Here is an 18,548-nt window from a genome sequence, read left to right as displayed (position 1 = left end):
CGGCAGCCAGATGGTCTTCGAGCTTCCAGGGCTCCAGCTCACACGTTCTAGTTTGAGCACTCGGTGACATCACTGTGGCTATGTTTAACACATCACTATGTTTAACATCAAGGATAAATTCTGTTCTCTCAACACCAGCATCTTCATTGTTGAACCAATTGCCACAGAAGTTCAAGCCTTTTTTTTTTTTCCTTTACCAGGCCCTTTAGAAATTTAATGCTAACCAATTTTAAAATATACATGCTCAGAATCATTCTGGAGTGGGTAATATTTAAATTTCCAAATGAATACATAAAAATGAGAACCTATTTTCTTTAATCAAGCAATTAAACAAAATAACAGTTGATCAATTTCAACCACTTTGCTGGTTTCCGAAAGCAGCAATCAGCTGCCATTTTTCGATATTGAGGGATGCGTCGTATAGCTAGAATTCTATAAAGAAAGCACGACATGCACGAATGCATTAAATCTATTTCTCATATTCTATTGATGAAATGTGTGTGCCAAAATAGCCTTTAAAAAAAAAGCATGCTCTCAGTCTCACTGATTAAAATTAGTCTCCAATGGATAATCAAGTAAATGTTTAAGGATGCAATGAGATAATTAAATCTGTCATGCCTATAAATTGAACCACCCATTTTATTAGGACTAACGTATCTGGTCTGCAAAAATCTGGAGCTGTAATTTTCTGTCTTAAAAAAGACAGTGTTACTGGATGAGAGTTCAGTTCTTAATAATTTTGGGAAGCTCCTGAAATAAACAAAAATACCCCTCCATTATTTTTATTCATACAGGATTCATTCTTCCCAGCTGCATGTTTTACCTTTTAATCTCACCAGCATGATGATCAGAAGGAATAATCAGTTTTCTTATGCATTGGCTGTTCTTATAGTTCTTATTATACTTAGGATCATTAATTTAGTGACTATTTGAAGTTATGATACTGCTGAAAATGTCTTGTTCTCACACGACCGGTCTTCACACTTACGATCGTCACACCACCTCCATGTTTCACATGATTCCAGTTTGGGTGTTTGGCAGCCAGCTCACATTTACAACTGATTGACAGTTTCCAGCAAAACAAAAAACAAAATAAAACCATTGGGAAGAATGGGCTTGCACTTACAACTGCGGTGATTTGCTTAATGTCTGTGGTAAAAATGGTCATAAAATCAGGTTGGACTCAACTTACAAATGCAAGGAAATTGTAGTCCTAATTGTGATTGTAAATCAAAGACTACCTCTATAGGCCAAGGTTTGCTTGCACATAGGTTGGCATAAACATAAATTCAACTTACTTTTAAGTATTCCCATCACGCCAAACCACCTATACAGTAATAGCACTTGGAATTATACACAGCTCCATGGTGCTTTATAGCACTCTCTGAACAATTTACAATATCAGCATATTGTCCCCAACAATCTGGATTCTCATTTTACTAATGTTGGAAAGATGGAAGGCTGAGTCAACCTTGAGCTGGTGATAATCGAACTCCGGACTGTGGGCCGAGTTAGCCTGCAATACTGCATTCCAGTCACTGCACCACCAGGGCTATATGATTTAAGTCAGTGGTTCTCAATGTTTTCTTCACCATGGACTCCTTTTAAACACCTTTTGTGGTCATGAACCATGGCCTACAAACCTCCAAGACTTAAGATTTCAATCATAACATTGAGAACCACTGATTCAAGTCATATAAAATTTTTAATACAAAAATGTCTAGGGAGCAATGTATATAAAATGGGTTAGGAGAATAACTTACTGTAGATTCAGTGTGAAAATAATGACATTATATTTTTTCCTTTGTAAGTGTTCCTACCTTTATCTTATTCCCATCTGCATGCACTCTGTTTACTTGTCAAAGATAGGGGTGGAAATTTCTTTGAAACAAAAAAATAATCACTTTGAAAAGGAATCAGGACTCACTTATTTTAAAGCATCAAGTTTGAGTTCTAATTTAGTTCAGGCAAATTGTCAATCTACCAAAGACATCAGGAGCAATCTTCAAGGTCCCTTTGGCTGACATGTAAAAGTCAACATCCTTTCAAGATGAGAATCTATGAAAGGAGCACCTTTTGTTATTGCATACCAACTATTACCAAAGGAAGAATCAGGAATCCTGCTTTTTGCATCTGTGATCCCTCCACTGAAGGTAGCAAATGTTTTAGAAAGAGATGCAATTAGTAATTAAGCGGAACAAAGCCTCAAGGCCTCCCTCTCTTTAACTGAAGAAAGGATTGTCTGCCTCTCTATGTAATCCTCTCTTATGTTTCTCAAGTCAACACTCAGAAGGTCTTCAGGAGGATTGTCAGGAAAGTTGCCAACTTATTTAAATGTTGGGCAGCAGTCTTAACAGAGATAGGTGAATTCTTCAAGTATTGATAAGAGGGGCATTAAATACTTAAAGAGAAGATGCCACCACTTGTTTGGGTATCATTACACTTCAAAAGTGTAGATACTTTTGGAAAAGAATTCACAGTTCTAAGCTATCTAGCAGAGCTTTCAGTCTAACTAAATGGCACCTGTTAACTTAATTAGTCAGTTTACTCTGCGTTCATTAACAAGGACAGAGGAAAAAAATGATAAATAACTGCCTTCTCCATTGATGTAACTAAAGAGATAAAGAGGAAATGTACCAAAGGTATGCTTCTAACCAACTCAAAAATGGGTCTGCAGAGACGGCTTGTGATCTGTGTAAGGCAGGCGGTGATATGCCATCAAAGCTGTTCTCGGCCTCCATGGTATTTTCTTATTCTGAAGAAGAGCAAGGTGTATTCCAATGCTTGAAAATGACTCCTGCACTTGTCTCTAGCATGTTTATATACTGCAGGTTATTTATAATGACTTCATAAGGCATCCTACCTATTACTGAAATGATAAAAAAAAAAAAGAAGAAGGTTGTTTTGCTTGAGTGCTTTGGGGATGCCTGGATGATTCTAGAAGATGTTGTTAGCCATTAGTGCAGAAATTAACTTAGTTCTCTGGCTGCTAAAAGCCGTAGCACTAATTCCACTTGCACTATAGAGTTGTCCCTTATATAGCCATAATCTTATGGGATGGTTAAACCTGTTAGAAGAATAATTGCCTTATTTATATTGATAGTCCTAATTTAAATACACTTGGTTTATTTCATGATTGTCTAACCATCTTGCTCTCATTATCCATGACTTTTTGATAATTGGTGGGACTTTTAATAAAAAATTCCTGCTCCAGTGGTGTATACTGTAGAAGTCTTTTATCTGAGAAGCAACAGTTACCATTCAAGAGTTATATGTATAAGGCAGTTTAGTTGAGATGTAGCATTTGAGGCATCTTTAGTTGTTATGTACATCAACAATGCTTTCATTTTTTTTTAATTTCCTCTTTTTTTGCAGAATGAAGCATGTTTGCAATACCTAATCACACTCCACATTTTTAAAAAAACTAATAAGGAATGTGTTTAAAATAAAAATCACATCATCTTTGAAAACTTCTTGGGTAGATCATTTTTCAAAAGCAACTGGCCAGTTGGTTCCATCTTTCTGAGGGGGGGGGGGAAATGAGGACCCAGATTGTTGGGGGCAAATGCTGACTCTGTAAACTGCTTGGAGAGGCTGTAGAGCACTAAGAAGTCGTATATAAGCCTATGTGCTATTGTTATCGCTATTCTAAACCAGTCAAATCAATTCAGAATGTAAAAGAATCTCTTTCTCTCTGATCGCCTGTTCATTTAAGCACTCTTGAAATCAAGAGGATGTTGGCTGTCCGGCTTTCCATCTTTGGCATACCTAAAGCATCCATGTTCGGCAGAGGTGAAGGTTTTGAACGGTAACATGTGGAAGTGTTTTCCAAGATTGTGCATCAGGAAGATGAAGTAGAAATCACTGAGCTGTAGGGGTCTTGTGAAGCTCATGCAGTGGGTAGATAATTAGAAGCTTGGAACAACCAAACTCCTCCTGTTTTCTTAAGTAATTTGATGTTCTAATTGGAACCAACTATGGTGCACACATAACAAAGGGGAGCCTTTTTAATGCCTGACTTTTTTTTTTGAGTCAAAGACAAGTATTAACAGCCCTAATGTTGACAAAAATTGCAAATATAAATCTAACAGCACCATTGCTAAATACCGAGAAATTGGCCTCATACGCTGAAGGAAAGAAAACTGCCTAATCAGGGTTAAAATGCATGTTATGCTAATTGCTTTTAGGAAAGGGAGAGAGAGAGAGAGAGAGAGGAGCATTTTCTATGCCCTTTTTAGCCACAGGAGCTCTTGATTGAAATTGAGATGGTTATGTAGGAGAAAGGTGGATTGACCTTCCACCCTACTGTTTTCCTATTACAAATTGGCCTTAGAATTCTGTACACATTTAGAAGAACTGCACCCAGCTTTTTACTTTCAAAAGAAGATATCCAAGGCATCAAGAGATCTAAAGTTACAATAATATATAAGTATTGACTTATTTTCCTACTTACAAGTGCAATGTCTACAGTTAGAGGGGTTCCAACTATTTTTTAAAAAAATATTTACAGGTGCTAATTATTTTCTTAGATACATCAATAATAGCTACCTCATATATATAGATTTAAGCAGATGAAGCCTTCTCTGGCACCCTGGGGAAATATATATATATATTTGCTTGGTTTCTGCATTTTGGAGTGCTATTCAAGGCAAAGATGTGCAGCCTTCCCAAAAGATGGCTGTCCTTAAACTCATGATAGTCTCCGCAGTTAAGTTACCAAAAGAGAAATGACAAAAAAGAAAAAAGAAAAAGAAAACTCACTGCATCAAAAGTATTGCATGGACTAGAAGTGAGCATAAACGTAAAGCTATTTTGATTGGAGGATTTATATTGTTTTATTTTTTAGAAGTTAGTTCTTCATTGTTGATTATTAACCCCATAATTCTATGGGGTTAAGGCAGGTTGTAAATACTATGAAATAAATAAAGCAGCATGAAGCAAACATACAAAAATCAATCTGTCCTAATGCGTGTTTCTCTCCATATACCAAGCTATCTCCTTCTAAACTGAAAGGAAAAAAGAAGTTTCTTCGTGGAAGGAATCATTCTTCCTATCAAGGAATTATCCTGAACTGAAAAATAGTAAATTACAAAGTACAAAACATCTTTTTAAAATGGTACAGCCGTTGTTGCCTCCATATTTTCAATACAGAAATTATCCATTTGAAGAATAAATTTAAGATTCCAATTGGTTGAAAAAGTATCAAAGTTGTTATGCAGTTGGACAGCCTTAGAAATTACTAAAATAAAAAAAGATAATTTGGAGTTTAAGAATTACATCGCATATTTTTTTCAGGTACTATGTCCACTCACAAGACACATCCCCCCCCCAGGAAGAATCAGGATTGGATGAATCAATCCATTCTGAGACTATCATTTGCTCATATGTTCATACAATTCTTTTATATCTTTATAATTTGCATTTTTAAAAAATGCATGAAAATTCACACTTACATTTGTATATTTAATATTTAATATTGTGCTTCCTCTCAAAATACACATTGTGTTTCCTCAATCAAAATATCATTTTTCAAATATATGACTGTATCACAACACTGGGAAGTGTGAAAGCCGGTAGATAATTATCTAACAAACAGCTGTAGATTGCTCAATTCTCTTTGGAACTCACTGAGATCAATGAATTGCCCATAACTGGATCATTGTGGGGAGACTGAGACATCTTAGAATCTGATCATGTCATCACAATGATGAAACAAGGATCACAATAGCATGATGCAAGCTCCATCCCTTTTGTATACGTGTGTGTTGTCTCCAGGCCAATACAAAAGTCGTGGGGCTTCTAGTCCAGGGGTGTCAAACTGGCAGCCTGTGGGCCAAATGCATCATGCGTAGACTGTGCCTACCCCAGTTCTGCGAACAGGGAAAATGTCGCGAAATGTCATGTGACGATGTGATGCAGTGAGTTTGACACTCGTGTTCTAGTGTAATGGCCCCACACTGATTTTGCCATTTCTCCACCCATCCCCAGATACCTCAGATGGAGAAGTTTGGTGAGCAGTAGAAACACCAAAACCAATCCAGCTTTGCATAGGTTAAACTAAGGTCACCAGTCAGCTATGTCAGGAGTCTCCAAACTTGGCAACTTTAAGACTTCTGGACTTCAGCTTCCAGAATTCCTTAGTGAGCCTTGTTGTCAAGTTTGCAGGCCCCTGATTTATGTTGTGGGCACACCAGAACCCAACAAACCATACTATGTTGCCCACTCACTTAGTCCTCTAAAACAAAGAGAGTCAAGGTGAAAGCAAGGCTGAGAAAATCAGATATTGTATTTATTTATTAAGTTTATATCAGGGGTGAAATCCAGCAGGTTCTGACAGGTTCTGGAGAACCGGTAGCGGAAATTATGAGTAGTTCGGAGAACCGGCAAATACCACCTCTAGCTGGCCCCAGAATGGGGTGGGAATGGAGATTTTGCAATTTCCTTCCCCTGCCACGCCCACCAAGCTACGCCCACAGAACCAGTAGTAAAATAATTTGGATTTCACCACTGGTTTATATGCTGCCAATCTCATGGTTCAAAGTGACTCCAAGTCGCTAGCAATGTATATTTTTTTTACTAGATACTCTGCCTTTAAGATTGTCAATTTATAAGGGATGGAGACTCCAAAGACAAGTCTGGGAAAGGAGACTGATGAGCATGTGTGCATGCAAAGGGGTACACAAGGAAAGATGTTGGTTGCCAATTTCCACATCCCAAGCCCCATAATACATATGTATCTCTCTAATAGGTTTTTATCTGCTTTACCTATTCATTTTGTGTTTGAAGAGGTTTGTTTTCTTTCTTAACCTTTTTTTATTTGTGCAAGGCTGCGTGATTAGCACATTTGTTTCTCTTCACAATCCAGAGATCATTTTTATGGATTTTCCTGGAAATGTTTGAAAATTGGTTTCCTGGAAGCTTATCCAGGGAGAGATTATACTTGGCCCCACATTTGTTTCATGGAAAAGTATATAGGAATTGGGAAGTATCCAGTGGAGTTCTTGCAAAATGAAGCTCCCAAACTCAAAATAATCTACAACTATAAATAACAAAAACATTTGTGATAGGTTAGGCCACTCAGAAGTTGTAAACATAGCCATGGCTAGTATGGCTTTTTTTAAAAAAAAAAATGTTGGTAAATCTTACTGATGTGAGAATAAGACTAAAATAAATGTGTGGAGTGATCTTATAAAAATTTCATGTGAACTGTTTCAAATTTTGCATTTGGTGACAGATTTCTTAATGTACACAAAGTGATCAACCAGCTATCACTGAGCAACCATTTGATAATTTTTAGATATAAAGCACTGTTAGAAAACTAAGTCACCTAAACAAATACACTGAATCTTCTAACTTTAGCAATAATGGGACTATATGAAGGAGGATGGGTTAGTCAATCTGGATGGAGAAATTATAAATGCACATATTGCATGTACATATATATTTCTGGGATTTTGTATAATTCAAATATTATTTTTTTTTATTTTTGATTTATATGCCACCCTTCTCCAGAGATTCAGGGCGGCTTACAATGTGCTAAGCAATAGCCTTCATCCTTTTTGTATATTTATACAAAGTCAGCTTATTGCCCCCACAGCTGGGTCCTCAATTTACCTACCTTAGAAAGGATGGAAGGCTGAGTCAACCTTGAGCCTGGCGAGATTCGAACCTGCAGTAATTGCAGGCAGCTGGTCTTAATAACAGGGTGCTTTAAACTACTGAACTACCAAGGCTCCAAATATCAGACATTTCTGCTTGAAATTCATAATTCTTCTCTCTCTCCACAACAAAGAAAAAATTGGCATCTTCTTAACAGAATCCTCTGTGGTTCCATGTTCCATTTATTCCAGACTCAGCTAGAAGACCCTGCACTGAATTCACTGGAGCCACCTCTGCATTGTTTCAAAAGTCTGAACAGTCATTTTAAAATCATGTAATCCATCTTTGGTCAAGGCAGAACTGAGAAGCTTCCAGTTTCTGTAATAAAAAAACAAGAAAAAAAAATTACAAGTAGAACCAATGGTGCATGTCAACATAAATTATTCAGAGTTTCTAAGTCTGAATCAAAGGGAGTAGCAAACTCTGCAGTAGAGGAAAAGTTATATTTCTAATTTTAAAAAATCAGTTGTTTCTAAGTTTTGGCTTAGGGTCAGATTGGAATGAACATTGTCTGAAACTCAGTCCAATGTAAAATGAATCTAGAGCAGGCCTCTTGGAATAAAGTATATCTCTAGTCTATTTCAGTTTTTTCATACATTCAGTCGTCCATTTGTTTCATTAGATTTCTGCATCTTGTTTAAAAAAAATAGAAAGAGAATCAACTCTTATTTTTGCACGCAACATTTCTGCATATAAATTTATTCATAATACACCATTGTGGTATAAAAAAATCAAACCGAGAAACTGATCACCTAAAAGAGACAGTCCTAAAGGTTCCATAAAGCACAATTTAAAGCCAATTTTGCTTTAAGAAAGCAGCCTAAACTAAGCATTTTCGAATATCCCCTTCTTTAATTAATTCCTCCATAGCACCCAAGAGTAGAAGCAACCGGTAGAAGAAGCAACCGGTAGAAGAAGCAATGGGTAGAAACTCTCAAAGGAAGATCCAACCTGGAAATAAGGAGAAACAGTTTGCCTCCTGGAGTTATGGGTTCTCTAATACTGGAGGTTTTCAAGAAAAGATTGGACAACCATTTGTCCAGGAGGGTATAAGGCCGAATTAGAAGACCTCCAAGGTCCCTTCAAGCCCTATGAATTATTCCAAGATCTAATTTGGTGACATAATTGTTGCATGCTAGACAGGCAGCATTCTAAGCAAGGTGATTGATTCCTTCTTCAGGTCATTGGTGGTCAGTCTTTATTAAGCTTCTGCAAAATTGCAAAGTAAATTTACTTTGCACATAACAAACTCCTTTGAAGCTCTTCAGTGAAGTAATATGACTTGGTTTTGAAGAATGAAACGGCCATTTTGTTTCACTTTGTCCCTTCTTCTGAAACCACCTGGGCTTTTTGAATAGGTGAAAAAAGCTTTTGTGCATGTGCTGAGCTTTAAAAACAAATAGATCAGGGATATCAAACTCAATTTCATTGAGGGCTGCATCAGGGTTGTGTTTGACCTCAGGGGGCCGGGGTGAGTGTGGCCACATTGGGCATAGCCAGATCAACATCACTCATGTCGGGGGCACCTGTGGTGGCACTCTGCCAGCAAGAACTGGCTCCCGAGCTCTGTTTTCAGCTGAGACAGCCTCCTGCCACCTTCTGCCAGCATGAACGGAGCTCGTGAGGGCCGTCGGCAGCCCTACCGAGCTCCATTTTTGCTGGCAGAGGCACCTTTGCTGTTTCCAGGGCAGCTCTACAGACCAGATCTAAGCACCCCGCGGGCTGAATCAGGCCCCCAGGCCTTGAGTTTGACACCCCTGAAATAGGGTGCTATGAGGAGCAGCTTCAAATCATAGGAGAAAAGAAAAAAAGAGAACCAGAATTAATGAAAATAATGGAAACTTTTGTGTGTGTATATGTGTGTTTGAATCAGATGTCAATATAATTTCTCTCTTTAGGAAAATGACTGGTTTAAAATATTATTCATGGACTTCTCTCAATTCAGGCAAAGTGTTGATAGCTACAATCCTCTCATTATAACTATTAATGTTTTGTGACAGGGGTGGGGAGAGGATATCAGACAGATAGCAATGAGCCCTATTTTTCTCAACCAATCAGAAGCTCTGCTTATTGATTGATTGATTGATTGATTGATTGATTGGAATTTTTCAAACAAAAATGAGAACAAGAATAAGAGAATAAAAATACAATGTCAGGGATGATAGGCACGTTAGTGCACTTATGCACACCCCCTCTACTGACCACTTAAGTATGAAATAAGGTCCACGGAAGTCAATTTGTGACCGAAACTGTGAAAATGTGTAGCTGAGACAACTGAATCAGTTAGAGCATTCCAGACTTTGACAACCCTATTACAGAAATCATATTTTTTATAATCAAGTTTAGAATGATTTACATTGAGTTTATTGTTCTGCACTGTATTACTTCTGATGGAACACATGGAGAGCCAACAGGCTGACTATATAATAATAATAGTAATAATAATACCAGGTCCTTAGGAACTCAATAGGTAGATAACAATGTCAAATCCAGTCTAAACATCGGATTAATTGTGCAACCAGCCATAATAAGTGCCTTGGGTGCAATCCGAAAATAATGTGGAGCACCATTTGAACACCATCAACATTGACAAAATCACCATCAGTCAATTGCAAAAGACAGCTTTAGTTGGAAGAGTTTGTATCCTGTGGAATTTACCTTTGATATTACGGTATTAAATAACATCTGCCTATCATAGGGATGTTGAAGTGCAAACATCCTGGTTAGGAGGAGGGCTCAAATGAGGAATCAGCCTCACTATGTAAACTCACTATGTAAACACAAGAGGGCTAGGTCTGAGTCCCCCCTCACCCCACACACAAATGCCTTTGAACCTTATTTGGTAGTTCCAGGCAGAACCTGCCATGCTGGGGAGATTCCTGCATAACAGGCAAAAAACAATAAAGTAGCCAGTTTGAACTCTCCACATGTAAGCCTGGTTGTTCAGTCCTGACAAGTCCTTGGGATGGTAAATGCCAAATTCAGTTTAAACATCTATTTGGCTGTGCAACCAACCATAACAATAACTTGTACACTACCCAACTTTCAATAACTCTGGGTGGCTAACAACAATCTAATAAAGAAATTACAATAAAACCATAGAGTACCAAAAGAGATGGCAAGTGTGGCAGACTAGATGGAAGGAAATAAGTGGGTCTCACTCCCTTTAAGTAATTTAGGAGGGTTTTCTTTTATTATTGTTTGTGTACCATTATTTTCAATTGGGATTGACTATCTCTGTTAGTCTGCTGCTTTTAGTGGTTCTTTATGATTTGTGGATATTTTAATTAAGTTTACTGTTGACTTAGCCTTGCTGAGAAGCTGGGAAATAAATGGTAAATAGATAAAAGATAAACTGAGGTTGAATTAAAATTCCCTGTTCACATAGTGTCTATAGTGCATCTAAGTCCACACAGAACATCACAAAAACAATCTGCACTAATAGGCAATACCTTTGGAAGTTTCCAATTTTCCAATCTCTTTGGGGGAGGGGGGGACGTGGTAAATATACATAACTACTTCCTCAGGTGATCAGCTGCAGTTTGAAATAGAATAAATATAATTGGATAATGAGATTTAGTTAATCATCCAACAGCACCCTGTAAGCATAGATTTACGTCCATGCTTCCCCATTGACTCCATTTACAGATGGGGGAAGGGAAGAAATTGCTACACGCTCCTTCAACTCTTCTGAACACAGCAGCGATTAATAAATAATGGTATGTGACGGGGAGTGGGGGGAATCCACCCACCTTCTAGCGAAGTGTAATGAGACAGTCAAGTTGCTACTAGTGATGCAGTGCATTTTTATGCATCATTTCAACCATCTAATATATAGCTGGCTAAACCTGGAAAAAAGGTTTCCAGGCATTTTGCATTTTTAAAGCTGTGTTGTGCTACATCAGATAAATCTGTCAGTGCTGCCTAATATTGTATGTTTATGCAAAGCCTCATTTAGGAATTAAGCCGTTTGACTGCCGAAAGAACAGTTTCCTCGCCCTCGTGAGATGAAGCAGAGTAAGAAGGATAATTGAGGGATCAGGGACCGGAGAATTGGCTCAACTGGATTCAACTAGGTGTTAGCAAACTTTGCTACTCTGTCATATGGCAAAGAACTCGGTCTAAAGAGCCATGGGTGAGTCTTTTCCTTTAAGGCTTTCTATCCTCATGAGGTCTTTAGCCAATTATAAGTATGCTGCTCCATTCGGCTATAAAGCTGTATTGGGCCGCATAGCCAAATATTCATCAGTTTTACCAGTAATGCTTCCAATGTTGAAGGAAAAACATCTTGATATTATTTTAATATTTCTCTAAAAGTGAAAGCCAGCTGGGTGACTTTGGGCCAGTCACTGTCTCTCTCACTCCAACCTCACAGGCTGGTTGTGGGTGGGTGGGTATTGTGATCTAGGCTTCCTGAGTCATTAAAACACACAAGTTGTCCCAAAAACCTCTTTTATTGCAACAGCTGTGAATTACGTTCATTCACAGCTGAGTTCCAATTAGTTGCAAAAACTCCTTCGGGAGAAGTCCTTCGGGATAATCACCAACCTTTATCTCCCTTGACACCCTGCCAAAGACCTACTTGGCAAAGCCACACAGAGTCTAGAATCAAACAGAGATGCCTACTGGGAACAGAATTAACAATGTTGCTTTCCTGCAAAGGGTTAGGGCCCACGTGCTTTTGCTCATCTTTTAAGCCTTATGGGAGGGGCCAATCATCTCCAGGCCTTACTCCCAAGTCATCCCTTTTGTTTTAACTGTTCTTGCCTTCTGGCAGCTCTGCACATGCGCACACTAGGAACAGGCTCCTTCTGTTCCTCTGCCTCTCTGATGTCTGACTCTGGAGGCTCTGGAGTCCATGCATAACTCCCAGATGGCCCTGGCCCCATCTCTGCCTCTGATGCAGATCCCTCATCAGACTCCAGGACTGGCCCATGTTCCTCCCCAGCCTCCTCACTGTCCGACTCAGCTGCCAGCTCCGCAGGCTGCTGGCGGACCACAACGGCGGGGGGTGGGGGGGAGGAGGAAAGAGTATTAGACATGTTCACCACCTTGAATTATTGATCAAAATAATAATGGCAGGATAAAAATAAATGAATTGGATACTGTAGATGTCTAGCAACACTAAAATGGGCTTCACAGATTTCATGGTCATGGGCTGCATCTTTCAATAAGCAATAAAAAAGGATCTTTCTTACTGCAAAGGGAAATAATCCTCCATTTACACAAAGTTAAGTGAGACATGTTGTCTTTTGCATAGGAAGTAGCCCTTTTTCATGCTAAATAAGCAGAAATAAGGACAGACTATAGCAAAACTTCATTTTCTCTGTCCATTTTTTTCTTAACTGAAGCATGTTCTCGGTAATTATATTGCTGGAGAGTACATTAATGGCTTTTAAACCCTGTTGTGTTCTAACCAAAGAAATCATATTACAAGAGCCCCCAATGAACAGAAAGGGTAAGAACTGTCAGATTTAAATCTAATGCCACAGTGCATTAGCTACATCACTAGGTTAATCTGCCTTTGTGCACGCCTGTTCTTTTTCAATTTAAAAAAAAAAAGCAGGAAATATGTATGTCTTAGGGAACGAGTTGCAGCTTAGTTAAGGTATTTTTAATTGCAATTGTAGAGCCTGTTGAAAAAGAGTCCTGCCTGATGGTTTCAGAGAAATCTTGAAGTCCTGCTGGGCTTATGTTAGAGGGGCAACCAAGAAAAATCATCATCAGAAAAAAGGATTGAAAATGTGGACAGAGCATCAGCATCGAAGGAAGGAAGGAAGGAAGGAAGGAAGGAAGGAAGGAAGGAAGGAAGGAAGGAAGGAAGGAAGGAAGGAACAAAGAAGCAAAGGAAGGAAGGAAGGAAGGAAGGAACGAAGAAAGAAAGAAAGAAAGAAAGAAAGAAAGAAAGAAAGAAAGAAAGAAAGAAAGATGATAGATAGATAGATAGATAGATAGATAGATAGATAGATAGATAGATAGATAGATAGATAGATAGATAGATGATAGATAGATAGATAGGTAGATAGGTAGATAGATGCTGTGGGAGGAATGGTGGGTCTGATTTTCTTATATAGCGGTTCTCTTTGGTCAATTCATATGATCAGGAAGATAAAAGGCTGATACAGTGGAGGCTGAAGCCACCTATTATCTTCCTAAAAAAATATCTTATACTAAACCCCTCTTTTTCTTTTTCTTTTTTTAAAATGGCCTTTTTTTCAATAGCTCATTAACTTTTAACTTTGAATAATTCCCATTGCCTAAACAAAAGCACACTCTCTCGCTCTCGCTCTCTCGCTCTCGGGCTCAATCCCCCTCCTTTTTTTGATTATTCAATTATGGTTTTTTGTGTTGGATTGTAGCAATCTCTTCAGAAGATAGCAGAGGGCAAAGTATAGCGGAAAAAATGTCCTGCAAACATTACACTTGCCAATTAATTCTATTATTAAATGCTAAAGGGGGGGGAAAAAAAGTACTCGCCAGCTGTGGCTTTATTCTACGGCTTTCTCAGAAATAATAAATAGGAAGTCTTTGTAATCATTTATTTTTTCCTCGTGCAACCGCCAACTTTCCCCTAAGCTCCACCCCAAATCACAGTCTTTTGTTTCACGCCTAAGTAACATTCCTTTTCCTAAGGTGACCTGGACAGAGAACATAATAGCACCAGCAGTGGTCTTCGAATTAGCAACACCATTTCCAACCTAAGTATATGTTCTCACAGTAAAACCACTCTGAGATATACAGAGCATTTATTCCATTGACATTTAGAAAGGAAACCTATAAAAGAGTCCACAGGCATCTGAAATGTGTGGCTAAGATCTCAGCCACTGGTATTCGGCAGCTTAAGTACTTATTATGAATGGCACTGTGTGTTTCAGCCCAGCTATTCACGGGTATTGAGCATTATTGAACATTCTTGCTTTTAGCTAAAGAAGAAGAAAAAAGTTTGCCACTGCGATACCCAATGCTATCTTTTTGTAGCATTCAAGCGTGTCTGTGGGTGGGTGTGTATGTGAGTGTGTCCATGTGTGTGTGTGAAAGAGCAAGCAAAAGAGGAAAATATGTGTTGCTATTTAATCAGTCTCCCAGTTAGATCTGGGTCCACAAAGCTGTTTACAGCTTCACTCTCTGGAATATTCACTTTTAACTGAAGTGACAGCATTTAATTCTGGTCGTACAGCATTCCGCTACTTCTCCCTATAGCACGGAGGGCAAAGTAGGCGAGATTGTGCAGAGTTGGAGCCCCAAAACTTCTGGAGACAAATCGTTGCACTGTTAATTGTTCTCACTTTCAGGAAATGTCTTCTTAGTTCTAGGCTGCTTCTCTCCTTGATTAGTTTCCACCCATTGCTTCTTGTCCTGCCTTCAGGTGCTTTGGAGAATAGCTTGACTCCCTCTTCTTTGTGGCAACCCCTGAGATACTGTAACACTATCATGTCATCCTTAGGCCTTCTTTTCATTAAACTAGATCTAGCCATTTTCTTGATTTTGAATGGCAGAAAGATACCATTTGAGACAACTATTTGTTTGCTTATTTATTTAGACTTCTATATGGACTTCAACCAAAAATATGCATCCAGCCCATAGATTACTGGCTACTGATTTATTATTTATTTTCTGATAAATGATTTGAGAAGATGGTAGGGAAGCAGCAGGTGAAACTATTGTGTCATTATGAACTCACTATAATCCATGGGCATGGAGCAGGGGCTATAGTAGAAATAACATAACTGTAGTCCAGCTATATGGTATGCAGACAAAATCACATCTTCCTAAAGGCAACATCTTTTCAAAACAGAAAAGACAATGTTCTGTTCAAAGAAAAAAAATTCAGACGAATAGAAACTCTCCCAATAATTTGGGGCAACTAGAGCATATTTTTTAAGAAAGTAGGCGATCGTGAGAAGTGGAAAGTAAATCACAGCAACCCAACAAGAACATTAAAAATAGCAGTTATCTGCATTAGAAGTTTATCTGCTGGATTCTTTAGACATAAAACTTCACTTTTAAAGTAACAGAAAGATACTGGAAATTGACAGAATGAAAAGTCATTTAAACCTTAAGAAAAACCGCAGTAACCCTGAAATTGTGGAAGGAAGAAAAATTCTACCTGAAAATATTATTGAACCAAATTCAATGAGCATAGGAAAAAGACATTAATAAATGCCGTCAGAATATATTCAATACTTTCCCCTCCTCCCATTTATTTAGTATTTCCTTGCTAGCCAAACACCTGTCAAATTCTTGTGGTAATTTGATTATATTTATGAGCAGAATCTAAGATACTTTTAATTAAGTGGGCCTTTTCCTCTTTAACTCTTGCACAGCCTCCCTTTCGAACAAAAGAACACACCAAATTAGATTGTTGCAGAGGCATGAAATTCCCTGAAAGATAAATGTTGAGCTGTAAAGCAGAAAAGACTCAAAAAAGTAATATATTCAAATGTATTCCCATGCACTTAATTAATAATGCCAATTTGGTTTCAGTGGTGTATCTTAAAATGTGCCATTTCAATTATTTTCCAGTGGTCTGATAACAGTTGCTATCTGCATTTCTCTCTCTCTCTCTCTCTCTCTCTCTCTCTCTCTCTCTCTCTCTCTCTCTCTCTCTCTAAATGGCAAGTAGAACCAAAGGAATAATAGTGTAGAAGTATTGTCATATATTAATATCTGATCAGCTGAGATCAAGAATATTCTCCCAAGAACTATCTTCAAAATGCATCTTCTAAATTTGCATTTCTAACAGTTTTTAGCTGGGGGTACATATTTCCACAAAAAAGCTATGGGATTTTCTTTCAAATAATTGTCAGCACTGTATTAGTATGCTAGATAGTGGTTTTCTTAGATTTTCTTCCTTCAGATGCAGTTTTTGGGAAATCAATTTAAGTGAGTTTACTAAAGAACAACTGAAGTACACCTTAAAGATGCTCAAAATGTAGCCTTATTATTTCGAGATACAATAAGTAAAGAGCCAAATGAACACTTCTCTTGGTACTAGTGAGGCAGAGGTGATATTCAGCAGGTTCTGACCAGTTCTGGAGAACTGGTAGTGGAAATTTTGAGTAGTTTGGAGAACCGTAAATACCACCTCTGACTGGTCCCACCCCCATCTATTCTCTGCCTCCCAAGTCCCAGCTGGGAGGGAATGAGGATTTTGCAGTATCCTTCCCCTGGAGTGGGGTGGGAATGGAGATTTTATAGTATCTTTCCCCTGCCACGCCCACCAAGTCATGCCATGCCCACCAAGCCACGCCCACAGAACCGGTAGTAAAATCTTTTGAATCCCACCACTGTAGTGAGGGCACACTTTCACATATTTAAGAAACCCAAGTACATGTTGTTTGGACCAGGGGTGGATTCTACTTACCTTTACTACTGGTTCGCAACAGGGCCACGTGTGCTTCTGCGCATGTGCAAAAGCATGCTGATGACATCGGGTCAGTGGGCGGAGCCTCCCACCGGTTTTACTACCGGTTCTTGTGAACCGGTCCGAACCAGGGGCAACCCACCACTGGTTTGGACACATACCAACAATCATGTTTAGGTTAGGTTAGGTTAGGTTAGGTTAGGTTAGGTTAGGTTAGGTTAGGTTAGGTTAGGTTAGGATAGGATAGGATAGGATAGGATAGGATAGGATAGGATAGGACAGCACACCACACCACACCATAGGATAGAATTCTTTATTGTCACTTTAAATGTACACTAATCAGTATGCATTAAAATGAACTTTCATTGCATTCAGCTCTCAAAAGATACCCATTGTGTATATATCCACATACCCACACATATATGACACAGAGAAACATCACAGTCTAGTTCAAATGTATACATATGCATGGCAAAAAAAAGAAGAAGAAGAAGAAGAATCCTGCAAGTTTACCAGAAGGATGGCATAGGGAACAAAGCTTTTATGGAATCTAGTAGTCTTGTCATAGATACTTCGAAACTTCCTCCCAGAGGGGAGCAACAGAAACAGACCGAGAAGTGGGTGTGCAGGGTCTCTAACAATGCTTCAAGCTCTAAGCACATTATAAGCAGTATCTGGAATAACGGGAAGCAAGCTTCCTATAATCTTCTCAGCTGTCCTTACCACTCTCTGTATGGACCTTCTATCTGAGGCACTGCTACCACCAAACCAAACAGTGATGCAGTTTGTTAAAACGCTCTCAATCGTGCCTCTGTAAAAAGTGGCCAGGACAGAAGGAGAAAGATGTGCTCTCCTCATCCCACGCAGGAAATGCAAATGCTGGTTTGCACGCTTCATTAAAGATAATGATACGTTGCAATATATAAAAGTAGAATAAGGTCAAATTCCTTCAGTGCAAGCTTGACAAAGGGTGGCTTTATGGAAACTTCCAAGTAGATTTCCTAGTAACCAGATGCAATGGCTTTACACTTCCATCTTTCAGGACATCTCTGGTTTCCCAGCTAGCCACCAGCCCTGGAATTCTATCCAGGTACTAACCAGGCCTTCCCCTGCTTAGCTTTGAATTCAGGCAAGTTTTGCCAGGTGCTGCCACCTACATGGATAATATAGCCCCATATATACCCTTCCCAAAACAAATATATTGATTCTTCTCTCCCCTCCTCAAAAAATGAAATAAGCTATGCAGTTTTGTGCATTCTCTCTCTATATGTGTTGATATAGTATTATGTCAATTGGAAGATTATATAGTAGAGAATACCAAAAGGCTTTTTTACATTTTTATTGTGTACACTTTATTATGTATTACACTTTATTTTTCTGACATTTTTAATTTTAGAAACATCAAACGGTGCTTTGATGTAATGATTTTTTTAAAAAAAAAATCAATAACTTGTGAAATAATTGTAAAATAATTTCAAAATTTCAAAATCTCTCCAAAAATGTTAGTCACATTTACAGGAAGAGG

Source organism: Pantherophis guttatus, chromosome 1, assembly GCF_059756535.1.
Source record: "Pantherophis guttatus breed Tessera chromosome 1, ASM5975653v1, whole genome shotgun sequence".
Classification (NCBI taxonomy): domain Eukaryota; kingdom Metazoa; phylum Chordata; class Lepidosauria; order Squamata; family Colubridae; genus Pantherophis; species Pantherophis guttatus.
The sequence above is the reverse complement of the archived record's forward strand: the minus strand, read 5'-3'. Positions refer to the sequence as shown.